The following is an 18,974-nucleotide window of genomic DNA, read 5'->3' on the forward strand; positions in this document are numbered from 1 at the left end:
TAAAACCATATGAATCCTTACACGGATGTGCACTGCATGCTTTTCTCTTCTTTCTTTTGCTATAAAGACTCTGTTACAATGTGGAAATTCAAATCAGTTTTCAGGAAGCATTTCTTTAATAATCTACTGATCCCAGCTCAGCCTAGCTAGTAGGTGTAGACATGGTCTCAGAGTGAGTTTTCCTGCAATCAGGTGCTTCTGTTTTCTTCAAGGCCAGTTTAAAGCAATCTGGGGCCTTTGCTCTCATGCTGTGTGTGATGGGTTTCCCTTGGGGTGCTTCCTGGAACTGGGGTACCACTGAGCCCTCTGACCTACCAGCCTGGGCTTCCTCTCACACTGTGGTGCTGTGACAAGCTGCAGACCCACTCCCAGTCTTACACTCCCACCAGCATTCGCACAGGCAGGAATACACCCAACTGCAGTTACATGCAGGCTGACTAGCCACTACATGAACCAACAATAGAGAGACTACAGCCAAGATACCCCCAGCTCCCCAGCGTTGTACCATCCTGCCCTGATCAAACCTGGACCAGTATGAATTTATTACCCGGTTTTCCCCTCCCTCAGTGTGGAGAGGACTACGCAACAGCCTTTGTTAACCAAGCTGAGATTTCCCCCCGACACTTCACTTTGAAGGCACACTGGTTTAGATAAAGCAAAAAAACAAGTTTATTAACTACAGAAAGATAGATTTTTAAGGGATTATAAGTGACAGCAAACAGATTAAAACAGATTACCTAGCAAATAAACAAAAACCGCAATCAAGCCTAAAAAACTAGGTGGGTTAGATATGAATTAGCAATTTCTCACCCTGGTTGATGATACAAGCAGTCCACCAAGTTTCCATACACAGGCTAGAAATCCTTTTACTCTGAGAACAGCATTTCCCTCAGTTCAGTCTTTGTTCCTCAGGTGCTTTCAGGAGTTCTCTTGTGTGGGGACCGAGGCCCCCAGATGATGTCACACCCCACCTGATATAGCTTAACATATGGTGGGAACCTTTTGTTCCAAACGCAATCTGTAGCCCGGTTTGTGGAAAACCACTGTTGCCGGCACAAAGGCCCGAGGCGACAGCAACAGTGGTTCGTTGCCCGGAGTGCCTCGCTCCAATAGACACACCAGGGTGGAGTAGCAAAAAAAAAGTTTATTTGAGATCTCAAAGCGCGTGCTCGGAGACACAGACACGTCTCAAATCAAGCACCCTCCATACAAGCAGCTTTCTTTCTTTATACATGATTTTAGCTAAGCATCTCTATTACCCCCCACTGCCCAGCTCCCCCTTCCCCCCCCCTCCTCCCTCCCTTTTAGTTCCCATACAGCAAATACATTATAACGTAGCAATTACTCTAAACAGATTAAATCATACTTGGCAGAAAATACATCATCTCGTTAGTAACTTTTTCCCGACCGGTTATTTTGTTTTACTCCCTTCAGCCAGGTGCAAGCAGGCTGTATAATTGCCTCCTGGTACTGATAACTAGTTGCCACACATTCCATTCTTTCCATCTGGCCTGTGGGGTTAATTAAAGTCTAAACATGGAAGCGGTTCGGACAAGCAGAGGCCTGATACAGGGACCCTTCATTGGCACTGTCATTTTCCACCCCTCTGTTAACACTGGGCCATGCCTGGTGCCACCAACACCACTGATACCCAAAATTGCATTCAGTGTCATGTGGGATGGTCACATGTCCTGATGAGTCATAGCAGCCATTACTTACAGGCCAGCTGAAACATTTACAAGAAGGCTAAGCCCTTTCACAGCCCATTGTCTTTGCTGATGGGCCATCAGCCCTGTCTAGCTTCTTCATTGTTGTACCTGAAATGCTGGCTGTGGGTGTTTGCAGAGTAAGCACATTTGAAATACAGATACATAGTCAATATTAATATCTTCAGATACAAAAACAATACATGAACACAAATGGGATAATCATATTCAGCAAATCATAACTTTTCCAATGACATCATACATGACTCATCTTGTACAAATCACACCATAATTATGTGCAGTGTCACACCGTGAACCCACCCATCTTGGAGTGATGGTGGCTGGTGAGCCCTTCTCCCTTCTCAGACAGGCCAGCAGCACTGAGTCCCCTGTCATATTAATTTAGATGGAATATACAGGCCCAATGAGAACATAAGAACGGCCCTACTGGGTCATACCAAGGGTCCATCTAGCCCAGTATCCTGTCTTCTGACAGTGACCGGTGCCAGGTGCCCCAGAGGGAATGAACAGAACAGATAATCAAGTGACTCATCCCCTGTTGCTCATTCCCAGCTTTTGGCAAACAGAGGCTAGGGAAACCATCCCTGCCCATCCTGGCTAACAGCCATTGATGGACCTATCCTCCATGAACTTATCTAGTTAAAGTCAAACCAGTCACTATCCAGCATTAAAGAGTTTTAAACCTGGTTGGGTTTATCCAGAGACTGTAAAGGAAAGCGAATCTGTATTATACTCTTCAGCAACTAGGTGGTGCTGTTGTGTAAGATTTAAAGGAATCTCAGCCTTAGCTGGCAGAGTACTGAAGGATCTCATGATGGGCACATCTGGGGTGTATAAACAAGCTCTGTGACCAGTCCAGATGTGACACAGAAGAACGTGACATGGTATCAGGAGTAAACTAAGCACAGAAACAAGGAAAACAGCAACAAAGGTTGCAGACAGAAGGGACAGCCACAAAGGTTGCAGGAGCGCAGAGTCACTCTTCAATGCCCCAGCAGCCAGGTTCCCCAGAACCAAGGCACCCACAGTAATTAGGCAGCTCTGAAAATCTTGGTGGTGGGGCTGCAAGGGGGTTTGGTGTAGTTTTACTATTTGCCCTTCTGCCACTGCAGTGTGCCAGCTGAGCCAGCTCCTTTGCTACATAGGACGAGTCAGCTGCATGCACGGCTCAGTAGCAAAGAAACTGGAAACTCCCAACTGCTCATTCTTTGGAAGCTGTAGATATCTTGTTCCTTTCGCTTTGCAGCTTGGCCCACAGCTGGCGCTGAGCTGAGAGGCCTGATCCAAAACCCATTCAAGTGAATGGGAATCTTCCCACTGACTTTGGATCAGGCCCCAGGTGAGCGACACACGATGGGAACGGTACTGATCCAGTCCAGCCTATTTCAGCTCCTTCAGTTCAGATGAGGCACACGGCCAAAATGGTCAGATTCAAGTGCCCCAGGCCAGATCCCATGATCCGGTGCCACTGAGACCCTTCTCTGATAGCTTGAGGCTCTGATGAGAATCCATGAAAGCCCCCAGGCACCTGGCTGAATGCTCAGGGCAGAACAATTCCTTAATTACAGCTCCAGTGGGCATGGAAATATTTCCCTGCCTTTGTGCATGCAGGCTGCAGAGGGGGAGTGGATTTCCTGCTAGCAGATTTTGCTGGTGAGTCAGACACTGACAGGGCCAACCCCGTGACACCTTCTGTGGGAGCAGGGATCCAACCAGACCACAACCCCAGTGGTCCACTCTAACCTTCTCATGGTGCAACCTTGGTATCCCAATGGGTAGCAAATAGGAGGGGGGCTGGCTAGACCTGAGGTGGCTGGCAGTCTGGGTGTTTACTTACCAGGGTGCAAATTCAGGTATTTCTTGGTGAGACAGCAAAATCCAGTCCCTGCCCCCCACCCCAGCAGGTACCTTGTTCCACTCCCTGCTGGTGTCCCCCCTGCTCCACAGGGACCCCCATCTCCCTCGGCAGGGGAGTCTCCCCTCTCTCACCCACACTGCGCAGGAGCTGGTGTCACCAGGAGTCATGTTCTCAGCAGACTCCACCCCACTCTGCCGTACAGTAACAGACTCCCAATGGGCCAAATTGCAGCACCATTTGTCCTGGTTGTCCCTGCATCTGAATGGAGGGGCAGCCAGGCTGAATTTTAGTGGCATTGTGACTACACAGCCAGAGCATGCACAGATACAGCTTCTGCAGCAGAAGAAAAAGAGGACAGATCTATGGCACCATTAACTATTCCACACTCCTTCCCCATTTCAGCCTTCCCGGGGGTGTGGCCACCCGTCTTAAAGTGTTGGATTTTTAAATGGGAATGTCTGGAGATCACTAAATCCTGGTATGAATTTGCTAAGCACCACTATTTTTTATTGAAAACTAATACTCTAAAAGAGACTTGCAGTTAGAAGTGATGACAATTAAGTGAGCGTAATTAATCACTAGAACAAGTTCCCGAGGTTCGTGGTGGATTCTTCGTCACAGGCAATTTTTAAATCAAGACTGGACTTAATAAAAAGATGCGCTCTAATTCAAACAGGAGTTATTTCAGGGAAGGTCTCTGACTTGTGTTACACAGGGAGTCACACTCCATGATCACAGTTGTTCCTTGGAATCTATGAAATCTATAAGTCCAGGGGGAAAATAGTAATTTCTGATAAACCATCCAAGGAGCAGAAATGTGTATGTGCCTCTGAGAAGCTAAATGTCGATGAAGTAGAACTGAACTCCATTGCAGCCAGGCAGGATGGAGACATTTACATATGTAATCTGATTGGCTAATACTGCTCCAGAATATAGCAGGACGTAGTGTAGACAAACAATGAGAAATTTTTTTTTGACTTGTCCCATGACTCTTTTCAGCCAATCACAAGACAGGATTTTATTCTTCTCTGTAACAATAAGGTTCCAAACATGCAGCTGATGGAGGCACTGTGGGCATTGCTGTGGGCACAGCCACGGTGTGAGAGCAGTGTTGTACTGTAGGCTCCAGGTAATTCAATGGCTCTATGTCCTCTCCCCCTAATGCCATGAGCTTTGCTAGGAAAACCCTGTCTGAACTCAAGGGCTCTTTGTCTTTATCTCTTAAGGAACCCAGTATCAGTAGCTCTCTCGTTTCTCTTCTCTGCAGTTTTTGGGGGTAGCAGCTGACCCTTAGCCTGCCACAGCAGCTGGGAGTGGATCTGTTGTTGCCAACTGAGCCTTTGGTTTGAAGCAAGTCTGAGGGGTGTTGAGCTGTAAGTACCAGGTAACTCAAGCTCAATTCATTTCATTCATTTGTATCTGCTTCCCCTATTAGTGTGATTTGAGAGCACCCACAGATGTGCTAAGGACACTTGATCCCAGGAGCTTACAACCAAGATGGAGACAAAACAGGTGATACAATGAATTTGGGCACATGGATGCCTGGGTGGTGCTGTGGGTGGGAGATGGGGGAGGAGTTGGTCTTTATATGAAAGTGGGAAACATTCAGATATTAGATCATGACAATTATTGACTGTTGTGGGAATCAAGGAGGAAACACGATAGATTTAAATGAGAAGTAGATTATTAGTTGTATTACCATAGCACCATTATGGCTCATGGGACCCTTCAGAGATTTCCTAACATCCTCCTCCTTACGGGGCAAACTGTGTCAATTTAAGATCTGTGTTCATCTTTCAAAGAACCTCAGCTTCATTTTCTACGCATTCATCATCTATCTGTCTCTGACTGTTTATACTGTACCTGTGGATATGTACCCAAGAGTCAGTTTTGTCTTTCTGTCTCCTGTCTCCAGTTTCCCTGTGATTCCAGCTGACCTCAAATGATGAGGATTCTCTGCTTTCTGCTTGCTATTCTCTCAGGCCGCTCCCTGTCCACTTCAGGTAGAATGTAAATGTTGGAGCCATGCCAAACTTGGTTGTGTTGGTTCCCAAATGGTTCTACTGGCGGGTTAGGGTGGAGGGGGAAAGCGGATTAGCTTTGCAGGAGGGAGGTTCCCCTGATTTTCACTTTGAATTACTGGTTTCAATTGAGAATGAAAGTGAATCATATTGAAAACTCAGGGAGTGAAATCCTGGCCCCATTGACGTCAATTACAAAGTCCCTTTGATGTCAGTGGAGCCAGGATTCACCCTCAGTGCTCACTGTCGGTTTGAGTGATAATCACTCAGTGTCGCATGATTTGAACCCAGAGCCACAATTTCCTTCCAAAAGTTTTGGAGAGGGAAGCAGGGAGGGAACTCACTTGAAAATCAATCCCTGGCTGACCCAGAACCAGAACCAGGTCTGTCCAGGTGCAAAGTCTGGATTAGGGTCTGAGCTTCCCCAACATTTAGGTAAAATATTTAGGCATATGAGCAATCCTGTTCAGTTCAGGGCCCAAGGTCTCCTGACTCCTACTCTAGAGCCCTATCTACTGGGTGAATCTTGCCTGTGGAGGTTTCAGTCTCCTCTATTCTGATGCTTATTTGGGATCTGAACAGTCAGCGTGATGCTAAAGAGATGTACAACAGTCTTGCATCCGAAGAAGTGGGTATTCACCCACGAAAGCTCATGCTGCAAAACGTCTGTTAGTCTATAAGGTGCCACAGGATTCTTTGCTGCTTATATTGAAATAAGTGTAAGCCGAGTCAGGATGAGCTCTACCCTGACATCTGGTGGTGAATTATGGCAAGTGTGGAAAAGAATTTCAGGGGCTGATTTTGTTTGCATAGGCACACCCACCCTGCCTAGCATAGCTCACAACAGCCTAAAATGGTCACTTTGACAGCTGTGGGATCCCCAATTTCTCTGTTATTGGGGCAGGAGGAATAAAGTGTTGTTACCCTGATTATGTGAATGAGGGACTATGAACTGATTTTATGACAGAGGTTAGCACTTGCTAGACAAGGGACATGGGTTACAAAACTCAGTTAATTGAGAGACGCTTGGGACTGGTATGTGTACCTAATGGTATGGGCCCCTTTTGAGGGCCTGGAACACCAGTTGCACCACCTCTTCTCTCCACTGTTGAATAGCAGAGCTAATTTTGATTCTGTTAGAAATCTAGCTAGAAGCTACTGAGCTGAATTCACTTTGGGCCAATGGTGCACCAGCACTGGGGCTCCCCTACTACAAGCTGAAAAAAGAGCTAAACTTACTGAGCTGAGTGCTGTGTTAACTAGTGGGGGAGCCTGAAGACATATTGCTAAGCAGCTGCCAGAGCAAAGCAGTTGGCTGGATGGTTGGACTGGCCCACGGAACAGCAAGCGAGCGGAGCAGTTTGCAGGGACGGCTGGAGCGGCTCACGGGTCGGCTGAAGGAACGGCACAGCTGGTGGAGTGGAGCTGTTCGTGGTGAAGGCTGCAGCAGAACTCCACGGAGAGGCGGGGCAGTCGGCCTTGGACCACGTAAGGTGCCCCTTAACACCCTGTGTGCCCCCCTCATTTCCACCCAGGCTGGGGGGGGTAAAACTCTGCAGATAAACTTTTGAACTCTGAGGCAGCACTGACCAGGGACAGAGACTTTTGGGTTGTTGGACTTTGGGATGATTGGACTTAAGACCCTAAGGGGAAAAGGACACTGTCAAAACTTACTTGGTGGGTCTTTTGCTCATGGTTTATGTTATGAATCCTTTTTGTGGTGTTTCCCCAATATGATGCCACATTGTTTCCCTCCTTTATTAAAAGGATTTTGCTACACTCAGACTCCGTGCTTGCGAGAGGGGAAGTATTGCCTCCTAGAGGCGCCCGGGGCGGGGGGTGTGTGTGTGGTATGTAATTGTCCCAGGTCACTGGGTGGGGGCTCGAGCCGGTTTTGCATTGTGTTATTGAAATGGAACCCCTGGATACTGAACCCGGCCCTTGTTGCTGCCAACTCAGAGGGGCAGAAGGGTTATATAAACATAAGGATTGTTGCTGTACAGTGTGTTGGGTATTTAAATGGGAATGTCTGGAGATCACTAAATCCTGGCATGAATTCCTTAAGCAACACTATTTTTTCTTTAAAACTAATCTAAAAGCGACTTGCAATTAGAGGTGATGGTAATTAAGGGAGAGTAATTAATCAGTGGAACAATTTCCCAAGGGTTATGATGAATCAATTCTCCATCACTGGCAATTTTTAAATCAAGACTGGATATTTTAAGAAGATATTTGCTAGTTCAAACAGGAGTTATTTCAGGGAAGTTCTCTGGCTTGTGTTATACAGGGAGTCAGACTCGATGATCACACTGGTTCTCCCTGGCCTTGGAATCTATGAATCTACAGCTCCAGGGGAAAAAAATTATTTCTCATAACCCACTCAGGGAGCAGAAATGAGTATGTGCCTCTATGAAGCTAATGAGTGATGAATAGCACTGAATTCCATTGCAGCCAGTCAGGATGGAGATATTTACATAAACAGTCTGATTGGCTAATACTGCTCCAGAATGTAGTGGGGTGTAGTGCAGACAAACAATGAGAAAAAAATTCTAGACTCTTTTCAGCCAATCACAAGACAGGATTTTATTCTTCTTTGTAACAATAAGGTTCCAAACAAGTGGTTGGCAGAGGCACTGTGGGCACTGCTGTGGGCACTGCCACGGTGTGAGAGCAGTGCTGTATGGTAGGCTCCAGGTAATTCAATAGATCTATGTCCTCTCCCCAGGGGTGAAAGTAACTTACAGGACTTACGGGTACTGCTGGAGTCCTGAGGGGGGCGTGGCCTCAACCGGAAGAGGCGGTGCCTCTCAAGATTTAAAGGCCCTGGGGCACCGGCTGTGGCTGGGAGCCCCAGGGCCTTTAAATCAACCCGGGGCTCCCAGCTGCAGAGGTGGCTGGGAGCCCCCGGGGCTCAGGGGAAAATTAAAGAGTCCGGGGCTCCTGCCACCGCGGAGCTCCGGACTCTTTAAATCCCCACTGAAGCTCCAGCTGCCGGGGCCACGGGCGGGATTGAAAGGGCTCTGGGTTGACCGCAGCCAGCAGCCCAGAGCCCAGCAGTGCCAGCCCAGAGCCCTTTAAATCCGGCCCCAGCCCGGCCACCGGAGCTGCGAGCAGAGGGTTTAAAGAGATCTGGGCTGACCCCCTAATGCCATGAGTTTTTGTAGGAAAACCCTGTCTGAACTCAAGGGCTCTTTGTCTTTATCTTTTAAGGAACCCAGTATCAGTAGCTCTCTTGTTTTTCTTCTCTGCAGTTTTTGGGGGTAGCAGCTGACCCTTAGCCACAGCAGCTGGAAGTGGATCTGTTGTTGCCAACTGAGCCTTTGGTCTGAAGCAAGTCTGAGGGGTGTTGAGCTGTAAGTACCAGGTAACTCAAGCTCAATTCATTTCATTCATTTGTATCTGCTTCCCCTATTAGTGAGATTTGAGAGCACCCACAGATGTGCTAAGGACACCTGATCCCAGGAGTTTACAACCAAGCTGGGGACAGAACAGGTGATGCAATGAATTTGGGCATGTGAATGCCTGCATGGTGCTGTGGGTGGGAGATGGGGGAGAGGTTGGCTTTTATATGAAAGTGTGAAACATGCAGATATTAGACCATGACAACTGTTGCCTGTTGTGGTCATCAAGGCAGAAACAAGAGAGATTTAAACGAGAACATTCTTTTTATTATTATTTGTATTACTATAGCATGTAGGAGACCAAGTCATGGATCAGGATCCATTATGGTTCATGGGACCATTAGCATCTTGCTCTTTAATAGGAAAATTGTGTCAATTTGAGATCTGTGATCATCTTTCAAGGAACCTCAGCTTCATTTTTTATCCATTCATCACCTATCTGTCTCTGTATCTCTCTTTCTGTCGGGCTGTTTATACTGCACCTGTGGATATGTATCTGAGAGTCCATTTTGTCTTTCTGTCTCCTCTCTCCAGTTTCCCTGTGATTCCAGCTGACCACAAACCATGAGGATTCTCTACCTTCTGCTTGTTGTTTTCTTAGGGATCTCCCTGTTTACCTCAGGTAAGATGTAAATATTGGAGCCGTGCCAAACTTGGTTGTGTCAGTTCCCAAATGATTCAAATGGGGGGAGGGGGTTAGGGTGGAGAGGGAAAGAGGGTTAGCTTTGCAGGAGATCAGTCCCCCTGATTTTCACTTTGAATTTCTGGTTCCAACGGAGGATTAAAGTGAATCACAGTCAAAACGTAGGGGTTGAAATCCTGGCCCCATTCAAGTACATTACAAATTTCCCATTGACTTCAATGGAGGCAGGATTCACTCTCAGTGCTCACACTGGGTTTGAGTGATAATCACTCAGTGTTGCATGGTTTGAACCAAGCGCCTCAATTGCCTCCCAAAAGCTTTGGAGAAGAAGCCATGGAGGGCACTCACTTGGAAATTAATCCCTGGTTTACCCACAGCTACAGATGGGTCTGTCCAAGTGCAAAGTCTCTATTCGGGTCTCAACTTCCTCAAAATTTCAGGAAAATATTTAGGCATATGAGCAATCCTGTTAAGTTCAGGATCCAAGGTCTCCTGACTCCTACTCTAGAGCCCTATCTACTGGGCGAATCTTACCTCTTGTTTCAGTCTCCTCCTTTATTCTGATGCTTATTTGGGATCTGAACAGTCAGCGTGATGTTGTTTTTCTGACTTGTGGTCATCTCCAAAGCCTCTTGAAGTCGATGGGAAGAGTTCAATGGGCATTGGATTGGGCTGTTAGACTTCTCTCTCTGTGCGTTTCTCTAGCATACGTCTGATTAAGACTTTCCCTGCCATCAATGGGCCATTTCCTCTTGTCCTTTGACCTGCCTGATGTCACAGTTTATATCGGCCTGCATTTGCAACTGCAAACACAACTCTTTTTCTTTGCATAGCAAATGGCCAGCGCATGACTCGAGATCTCAGCCACTGCCTAGAGAGAGGTGGGACATGCCGATACAATGACTGCGATGATGGTGAAGTGGAGATTGGCACCTGCTATCATCATACCATGTTATGCTGCCAGGATTAGGAGGCGATGCTGTCCCAGAGACATCCCATTTTGAGATGTACAACAGCCACCGAAACCTCCCCTCTTCTTTTTTAATTAAAAATAAACAGTTCTTTAATTATGTTTCCTTAATAAATAATAATAATAACAATAATTAAAAAATGCATTCCCATTGGGAGCGCCCTGCTGGACCTGTGAAAACTGTGTGCTGAATGGTTGGTTACATATTGTATATGTAAAAGGATTAATCCTGATTGGTTGTAGGTGAGAGTAGGAAAACAGGATTTATCTTTTGACATAGATGACATCATTGGCTAACCTTACTTCACATTTAGTCTTGTTTTCCTCTGAGGAAGTAGACAACAGAAAATTCCAGCTCATCACATGACTCTTTTCAGCCAATCACAAGAGGAGATTTTGTTTCCATATACAATAACAGCTACTGAATGCGCTGGATGTATCTGTTGCGACCACAACCACAGTTTCAGAGCGAGGTTGAAGGGTGCTAGTTAGGTCAGTGGAGCTCCATATTCACCTACTCTAGTAGAGAGAAAATAATTACTTCTGAGAAAGTGTCATTGTTACCTACTACTAATCATTTATTGCAGAAAATATTAGTAAATTGTGCCACCATAAATGTTAACCGGGCCTCCAGAATATTAGTTTCTGTAACTCCCTTGCCCTCATATCAGGCTGAGCCCTGCAGAGGGAACGGGGAGTCTGAGAAGTGCTGCGATATCGGTCCTGCTCTGTCACTTACAGAGAAATGTCAGACTGACTTCGGGGCCAGCTTTGCAAATGCAACATGAATCACTGAGCTGGGGCCTTTGGAAACCATACACGCCCCTCACTAGGGGCCTGACGCAGGCCCACTGCAATCAACGGGAATCTTTCCAGTGACTTTGACGGACTCTGGAAGATGTCCAAGGAAAGGCCTTGTCTTGGTGAGGCATAAAGGTTGTGTCTGACTCAGGGCAGGTGCAAGGATGTATCGTGCCCTAGGCGAAACTTCCACCTTGCGCCCTCTCCCGTTCCCGAGCCCCAGCCTTGAGGCGCCCCCGCTCCCCCCATGGCAGCTCCCCCCATCTGCCTTGAAGCGCCTCCCCTGTGGCAGCTCCCCACCCCCCACCCTCCGCCCTGAGGCACCCCCCCACCCCAGCTCACCCCTGCTCCGCCTCCACCCCGAGCACACCATTGCTGCTTCACTTCTCCCACCTCCCTGGCTTGCGGAGCCAATCAGCTTAGGCCCCACAAGCCTGGAAGGCAGGAGAAGTGAAGAGGCCACGGCGTGCTCGTGAGGAGGCGGGGCAGGGGTGAGCTGGGGTGGGGAGTTCCCCCGCGTGCTTCACCCCCTCCCCTTACTTGCTGCAGGCGGCCCTCCCGTGCTCCCCTGCCCCAGCTCCCTCCTCCTAAATACCAGCAGCGACCGGGGCGGCTGAAGATCCGGCCGCCGCGGTCGCTGCCAAAGAAAATGCCACCCCTCAAATCCTAGTGCCCTAAGTGGTCGCCTAAATGGTTGCATTGGCCCTGGGCTGACTTCGTGTTAGCTGACACGGCCCTGCCTTTTCTTGGCACTGCACCCTGGGGTGAAGCAGGCTCTATGCTTCCCTGATTGTAGGACATGTGGCAGCCTGGCCCTTATGCATGTCCTGCAGCATGGCAGTGAGGAAGGGTCTCTGTGTTCTTCCCCAGGGGACCTTGGGATGGGCCAGGCAGCATGTAGCCTCTGGAGTCGGTCCATTAAACAATGATCTCTTTCTCAGCAGGGCTCTTCTCCCAGGATGGGGGAAAGGGCAGCCTGACAGAAGCGGGGTAGGGTTGATAGCCACAGGCACGGGGCGGATCAGCACCAGTAAGGGGGACTTGAGCCAGGGGATCCCAACACAGCAAAGCGAGCGTGAGCCCCTCCCCATGCTTCAAAACTGGGGCAGCGCAGGCCGGGTTCAACTTGCCAGCCCTCGCTTTGCCACAAGGCTGCTGCTGCCCGCCCCTCCTGGGGCGGTGGTGGAAGGAAGCAGGACACGGGGCTAGAGAGATGGGCTCTGGGTCTATGGCGCCCCCTTCAGATAACGCCCTGCTGTTGCGGCCCGAAGGAAAGGGAGCAGGGAGACGCGGGGCAGGGAGATGGCTGTGGTGTGTGGCTCCCAGTGCCACCCGTGCTGAGGAGCTGGCGGGTTGGATTGAGTGAAGCCCGGCATTGTCAGACTGTTAAAAAAAAATTCCAGAGAATGTATCCATTCTTATTAAAAAATGTTTAAAAAAAGGGTGAAAATTGGTGAAAACCCCAAACAAAGGGCAGTGGGCAGGGAGAAGGGTGCTCAACTCCCACAGGGTGCAATGGGTGGGGGGAGGGGTGCCTAAACCCCACAGGGTGTAGTGGGTGGGGGGAGGGGTACCCAACCTCCAAAGAGTGCAATGGGTGTGGGGGAGGGGTGCCCAACCCCAGCCTAGTGCGGCGGGTGGTGGGGATGGTTACTCAGTATGTAGCTCTGAAGGGCTGGGGTCAGGAGGGGCTCTATCTGGCATGGAGGCCAGTACTTACAGGGTGCAGCCTTCTGCACCCTTCTTGACCATGCCCCTTTAACATGGTCCCGTCTGTTTACTCTACTGCTGTGGAGATCCTCTGGGCGGCCCTGATGCTTGGTCGGGGTGCAATTTGTCCCGATATTTTGAATTCTTTTTTTATTTTGCTCCGCTGATGGGACTCCCTCCCCCCTAACATGTGTCCCGATATTTTCTTCATCCCATCTATCACACTAAAGACAGGGGTTGGTTGCAGACACATTAGATTTACAGTTGCTGAGCCAGAACAGCAGAGACAGACATGAGCTATGCCTCAGCCATTAAGTCACAGTCCATGTTCCAGTCATCACTGGCCTCTATGCATCCCCTGCCCTCTTGAGTTACGGTGTGCGCTGCTCTGGGCGTCTATTAGCAGATATATCCACGGGGAAAATGTTGGATTGCTTGATTGTGTGTTTAATCAATAAACTTTCAACTTAAGCTTTGGGGGTGTTTGTCAAGTAACTGAGCAATCCCACCCCAACATAGCCCTGTCTAATGTCAGAGTGGAAGAGTTTATAATCACCTTTAACTCTTCACGCCTTCAAGATCAGTATCCATACAACAGGACGTAAACACCTTTTGAGGATCTGGGACTTGTCTATTGTGCAAAGCGGCTGCCCTGTCAGAGGGAGACAGCTGAGGCTCATCATGTCAAAGGGTAGAGAGTGGAAAAACAAAACTGGTGCTCTCCGAAATTACACAATCCCTGTGAGAAAGTTAGCTCGCAGCCTTCGGCCATTCTTACCGATGAGAACAGAGATACGAACAGGAGATGGGTTCTGGCATTTGGCAGTCAGGTTTTGACACAGCTGTTATATTTTACCATATACCTCATGTGTTTCCAGGCCCAGTGACACATTTTTAGATTAAAGGAAAATTAATAAAACAAAATCAGAACCAGAAATAAAGCCTCAGTGAGAGCACAGTGTGAGCCTCTCTTCTGTAACATGCTGCCAATTTGAATGTAGGTGGTCTTACAAAATGGAGGGTCCTACAACAGACAGGCGGGAGAACTCCTTAGAAAGTTTGTGATGCAGTACCCACAAATCATAGTGATAAATCATGCACTGCAGTAACACCCTCATTCCTGAATAAAGCTGGTGAGGCCTAACGATGGGTGCCCAGGAGTGAACTCCATCGAGGACCTATTTTCCTCACCAGCCATCTGAGCACAGCACCTTAAGCATAGCCTGTGGGATGTATGTGAAAGGAAACGTTTTCATTGCCATCAGCATCTCTGAACCTATATGGGAATCAGGGCCACCCAGAGGATTCAGGGGGCCTGGGGAAAAGTGAGGGAACTGCGGCACTTGTACTCACCCAGCGGCGGTCCGGGTCTTCGGCGGCATTTCGGTGGTGGGGGCCCTTCAGTTGCTCTGGGTCTTCAGCAACATTGAAGGGCCCCCTGCTGCTGAAATACCTGCCGAAGGCCCGGAGCACTGCCGGGCCAGGGCTCGCAGGGGCCCCTGTGGGGCCTAGAGCCGGGTGCAAATTGCCCCACTTGCCCCCCCCCGGGTGGCCCTGATGGGAATAGCCGTCTTGACTGGAGAAAGGGGATATCATCTGTGGTGCTGCATTTGTATTCATGGCTGTGAGTTTGCTGCAATTCACTGTTAACAATGGGACTTTGCAATATACAAAAACCTGTAGGAGAACACTTCAGTCTCCCTGGACACACAATAGCAGATTTAAAGGTGGCCATCCTGCAGCAACAAAACTTCAGGACCAGACTTCAAAGAGAAACTGCTGAGCTCCAGTTCATCTGCAAATTTGACACCATCAGCTCAGGATTAAACAAAGACTGTGAATGGCTAGCCAACTACAAAAGCAGTTTCTCCTCCCTTGGTGTTCACACCTCAACTGCTAGAAGAGGGCCTCATCCTCCCTGATTGAACTAACCTTGTTATCTCCAGCCTGATTCTTGCTTGCATATATATACCTGCCTCTGGAAATTTCCACCACATGCATCCGACGAAGTGGGTATTCACCCACGAAAGCTCATGCTCTAATACGTCTGTTAGTCTATAAGGTGCCACAGGACTCTTTGCTGCTTTTACAGGAATTAAAGAGTAATCTTTAATTAAAGATTATGTCATGTGATGAAACCTCCAGGAATACGTCTAACCAAAATTGGCAACCCTATTATCCTTTGCCTGCTCAGTCTCACTACTGGCATGTTTTGGGGTGTTTGCTAAGAAGTTAAAATAACTCTCATCTTGCTCAATCGCATTCTCTGTGTTTGTCCATTGCTTGTTCAGTTCATTCTACAGAACAGGAGGGTGAACATTACAAACCTGATGAGTTGTGTTTTATCCAAATCGCCAACATCGATGTTCTCCGCCATTTGATCAGAGTTGACAAAATCAGTAGTTTCAAACAGGTCTTTGGAGGTACCATAGTGCATCCAGGTGCTTTTGGGTAGCTGTCCACTTAAATCAACTCATACAGATGTCCACAGAGTGTGGTCAACTCTTCTTAATCAGATTTTAAGATCATTATCTGATTAGTTTCAAGTCACTATTTTTGTGAATTTCTCCAATGTTACTTTTAAGGGCACAGATGGAGGGAAGGTTAAATCCTTTAGATGTATTTAAAATATATTTTGTTCATGGGAACTGCATCACTCCCATATTTTGGAATGTGTATTAAATTCATAACCTAACTCCAGTAATAATTGGATGAGCCTTTCAGTGAACCCAAGCAGGTCTGTCCTGTCCCTCCCTGTCACACCCTATTAGAAATGAGTCTTCATAGATAAGAATGAAAGAAAGACTCAATTCCCCCCACACTCACCCTTCCTGCTCATACACAGACACACAGACACACACACGCAAATGGATGCACACGGAAAACGCAGGAGCAATGTCCTTATTAAAAACGGACAATTTAACAGCCTGTCTTTTTAAAAAAAGATTGTGAACATTGCTTGCCATGAGCTGAGCTCCCCCTCCAGGATTTCAGCAGCAGGTTCTTTATTTTTTGCAGCATCTCATAATGAAATCAGCGCAGATTCCAAGCAGGTATTCACCTGAGGGACACATCTTGAAAGCCTCCACGCAGTAGCCGTCTACAGAAACACAGGCAGGGATTTCTCTCATTTGACCGTCCCCTGCACAAAGGAGAAATGTTCTGAAGTTGTTTTATTATAGTAAGTGGAACAGGGTGAGATTTTTCAGATGAAGAATTTATTCAACTAAAAAAGCCATTTTGGTCAATCCCAAATTATTCCTAAATCGTTTCGACCAGTCACAAAGTGGTTGAAGTTGAGCTGCTGCTGTGATTAGCCCCGTGATTCACGCAGTCAGCTAGCATGCAGCAGACCCAGATTAAAATCTCCGCTCTAGAGCAAGCCCCAGACAGACTCTTTCAGTTCTTCAGAAAAATTCAGATTTGGTTCAACCTGAATTTAACATTTTTTTCTTTAGATTTTTTGGAACTGGCAGCAAACCAAAAAAAAAATCCATTATTTGCCCAGCTCTGTTTGTAAGTGCTTTTGCTTTCTTTTTATAGATGGGGAAACACAAAGAATAAAGCTAAACTGTTCAAATGTAGATGCTTAAAAATAGACCCCTAAATCCATAATTAGTCTGCTAAGTAAGCAGCACAGTTTGCAGATGTGTCTCTGCCATGTATTTGGGTGGCTTAAGGGGCCAGATCTGCTTGCCGGATATTGCACAAGTCAGTATCAGAGCCAGGAATTCCTGCCTGTTAGGACTGTTCTCAGAGCAACATAGCAGCCTCATACACACACACATCCCTTCTATAACGCCTGCAGTTATTTTCTCTCTCACCTGGAGCAGGCTGGAAGAGGAGGACACCAACCGCAAAAAGCAGATACAGGCTCCTCATAGCTGAGGATCGGCTGGGGTCTCAGTATCACTCACTCACTCCAGGGAAGACACACCAGGCACAATGAGTTGGGGGGTTGACTCTGGGCCAGATGGAGACAGAGTCCCAGTATTTATAGCGCTCTGGGGCTGTGAAAGGCTGAAGTGAAGGATTCTTGCTCTGATGACTCTGATGTAACCTATAACCAGAAATTCCAGTAAATGCCTTGAACAATCAGGTAACTGGTATGGCCACCTAAATCCAGAGAGGTGATCATTCTTTTCTATACAGTCACCCAGGCAGCTCAGAAAAGTCAGAATCTAGCCCTTTGTTATTTCTACTCACACTCCAGGTCCCTTCATGTCACTGTTCTGTCCTCACTGGTGTTTTCCACACTGCCCAGATTAGGGCTAAATTGTGCCTCTGGGCAGAGCTCTCAGCAACAGCTGGTCTTTGAATCCTTGTGGACAGCACATTGACAGTCTGGGGGAGCCCAGCGACAAAACCGACGCGGTGATTAATTACCTCCGTCATTTTCAGCTAGGCTGGGATCAGTGGTTTCTGTCACAGTTCAGTAAGTGCTTCATTGACGGAGGGCTGGTCTACATGAGGAACTTCCATGAATATAGTGATGTCTCTCAGGGGGAGGTGTGTGTGTGAACACCCCTGAGAACTGTACTTAAACCAAACTAACCCCTGGTGTAGACAGCACTAGAGTGATGGATGAATTCTTCCATCAGCCTAGCTATTGTCTCTCAGAGAGGCGGATTACTGACACCAATGGGAGAACCCCTCCTGGAGGAGGGAGTACCCCTCCCCCGCCTCCTCCCGTAGGTGTGGGTAGCGTCTACACTGAAGCATTACAGTAGTGAAATGCCAAGAGAGTTAAAAGTAGGGCTGTGAAATGCCCCTCTCCTCCCTTCCTCCACTCCCAGACTCACACAGTGTTGGAAACAGCCAACCTTTCCTCCCCCTCCCTGAACACACAACACACCTAGCCACCTGGACACGTTCATACACACACCCAAAGGCAGAGGCACAAGCGCACACAGATAGGAGGATTCATGCCCTAATTAAGTGACTGTGGTGCAACAGCGTGACGAGGGGAACAAATCTCTCTCAGGCCGCCCTCTGCATTTTTGCAGCCCAGCAGCTTCTCCGACTTCAGCAGCAGCTCTTCCCAACATCACAAATTCCAGCACAGAGGGGCAGGTCCTTGACGTTTTCAGGAGTCTTCCCCAACCTGGACAAGAGGCCTGTCCCCTTGGCTGGAGCCCCCAGCAGTAGCCATCCAGGACAGGATGCTGACCAGATCTATTAAAATTAAGAAGGCCAGGGCAGCCTCACCCAAGTCTCTGCTGAGGGGTAACTACTAGTGTAGTTTGTACTCCGCAGGTCAGCTCCTCAGCACCACAGCAACCTCACTGCTCCTTAGGTGCTGGGTCCTGAGCCGGCCAAGTTGTCCTCTGGCAGCAGTTGGGAAACTGCAGATTGCACTCCCACCAAAGGGACACAAGCTCCTTTCTCAGTATAAAGATCAAGCCCAGTCTGGGCCAGTGTTGAACTGCATGTGAGGGAGATAATGGCACCTCCTGTCTAGCTTTGCTGCTACTGAGCAGGCCTTTTGGAGCATGGCGCCCCCTACTGGGGATGTTGCTGCTGATAACTGTGCCGGAGGAGAGGCATGTGACTTCTTTCTGGCACCTGCAGAAAGACAGTCCATGCGAGACAGGTCAGTGGCAACGGTAGCTGCACTGCTCATGCCTTCTACATCGTTCTCATACCTGTCCCTCTTTACATGCAGCACAGGGTGCAAATGCCCCCTCACTGAGCCACGTCTACTATATTTCAGCACATGAGGATAAGAATTTGGTGTCCAGCTGCCTCTGTTGTGGATACCCCTGTGTGGGAGCACCACAGGAACTCAAATACTGCAGTGATGGGGGGCCCTTATAAACTCTTCGATTGATTAATTTGTGGCC

At 48.1% G+C, this 18,974-nt stretch overlaps 2 long non-coding RNA genes across 2 annotated transcripts; one reads left to right on the top strand and one right to left on the bottom strand.

Annotated features, from left to right (window-relative positions):
• The first annotated feature begins 8,161 nt into the window (after positions 1 to 8,161).
• LOC123367194 lies at positions 8,162 to 10,712 on the top strand. Its single transcript, XR_006578348.1, has 4 exons — positions 8,162 to 8,300; positions 8,858 to 8,970; positions 9,542 to 9,629; positions 10,484 to 10,712. It is a non-coding gene; the product is annotated as an uncharacterized LOC123367194 (long non-coding RNA).
• Positions 10,713 to 16,189: 5,477 nt separating this feature from the next.
• LOC123365891 lies at positions 16,190 to 18,677 on the bottom strand. Its single transcript, XR_006577815.1, has 3 exons — positions 18,340 to 18,677; positions 16,956 to 17,191; positions 16,190 to 16,273 (listed from the first exon to the last, which is right to left on the bottom strand). It is a non-coding gene; the product is annotated as an uncharacterized LOC123365891 (long non-coding RNA).
• Positions 18,678 to 18,974: the final 297 nt, after the last annotated feature.

Source organism: Mauremys mutica, chromosome 3 (genome assembly GCF_020497125.1).
Source record: "Mauremys mutica isolate MM-2020 ecotype Southern chromosome 3, ASM2049712v1, whole genome shotgun sequence".
NCBI lineage: Eukaryota > Metazoa > Chordata > Testudines > Geoemydidae > Mauremys > Mauremys mutica.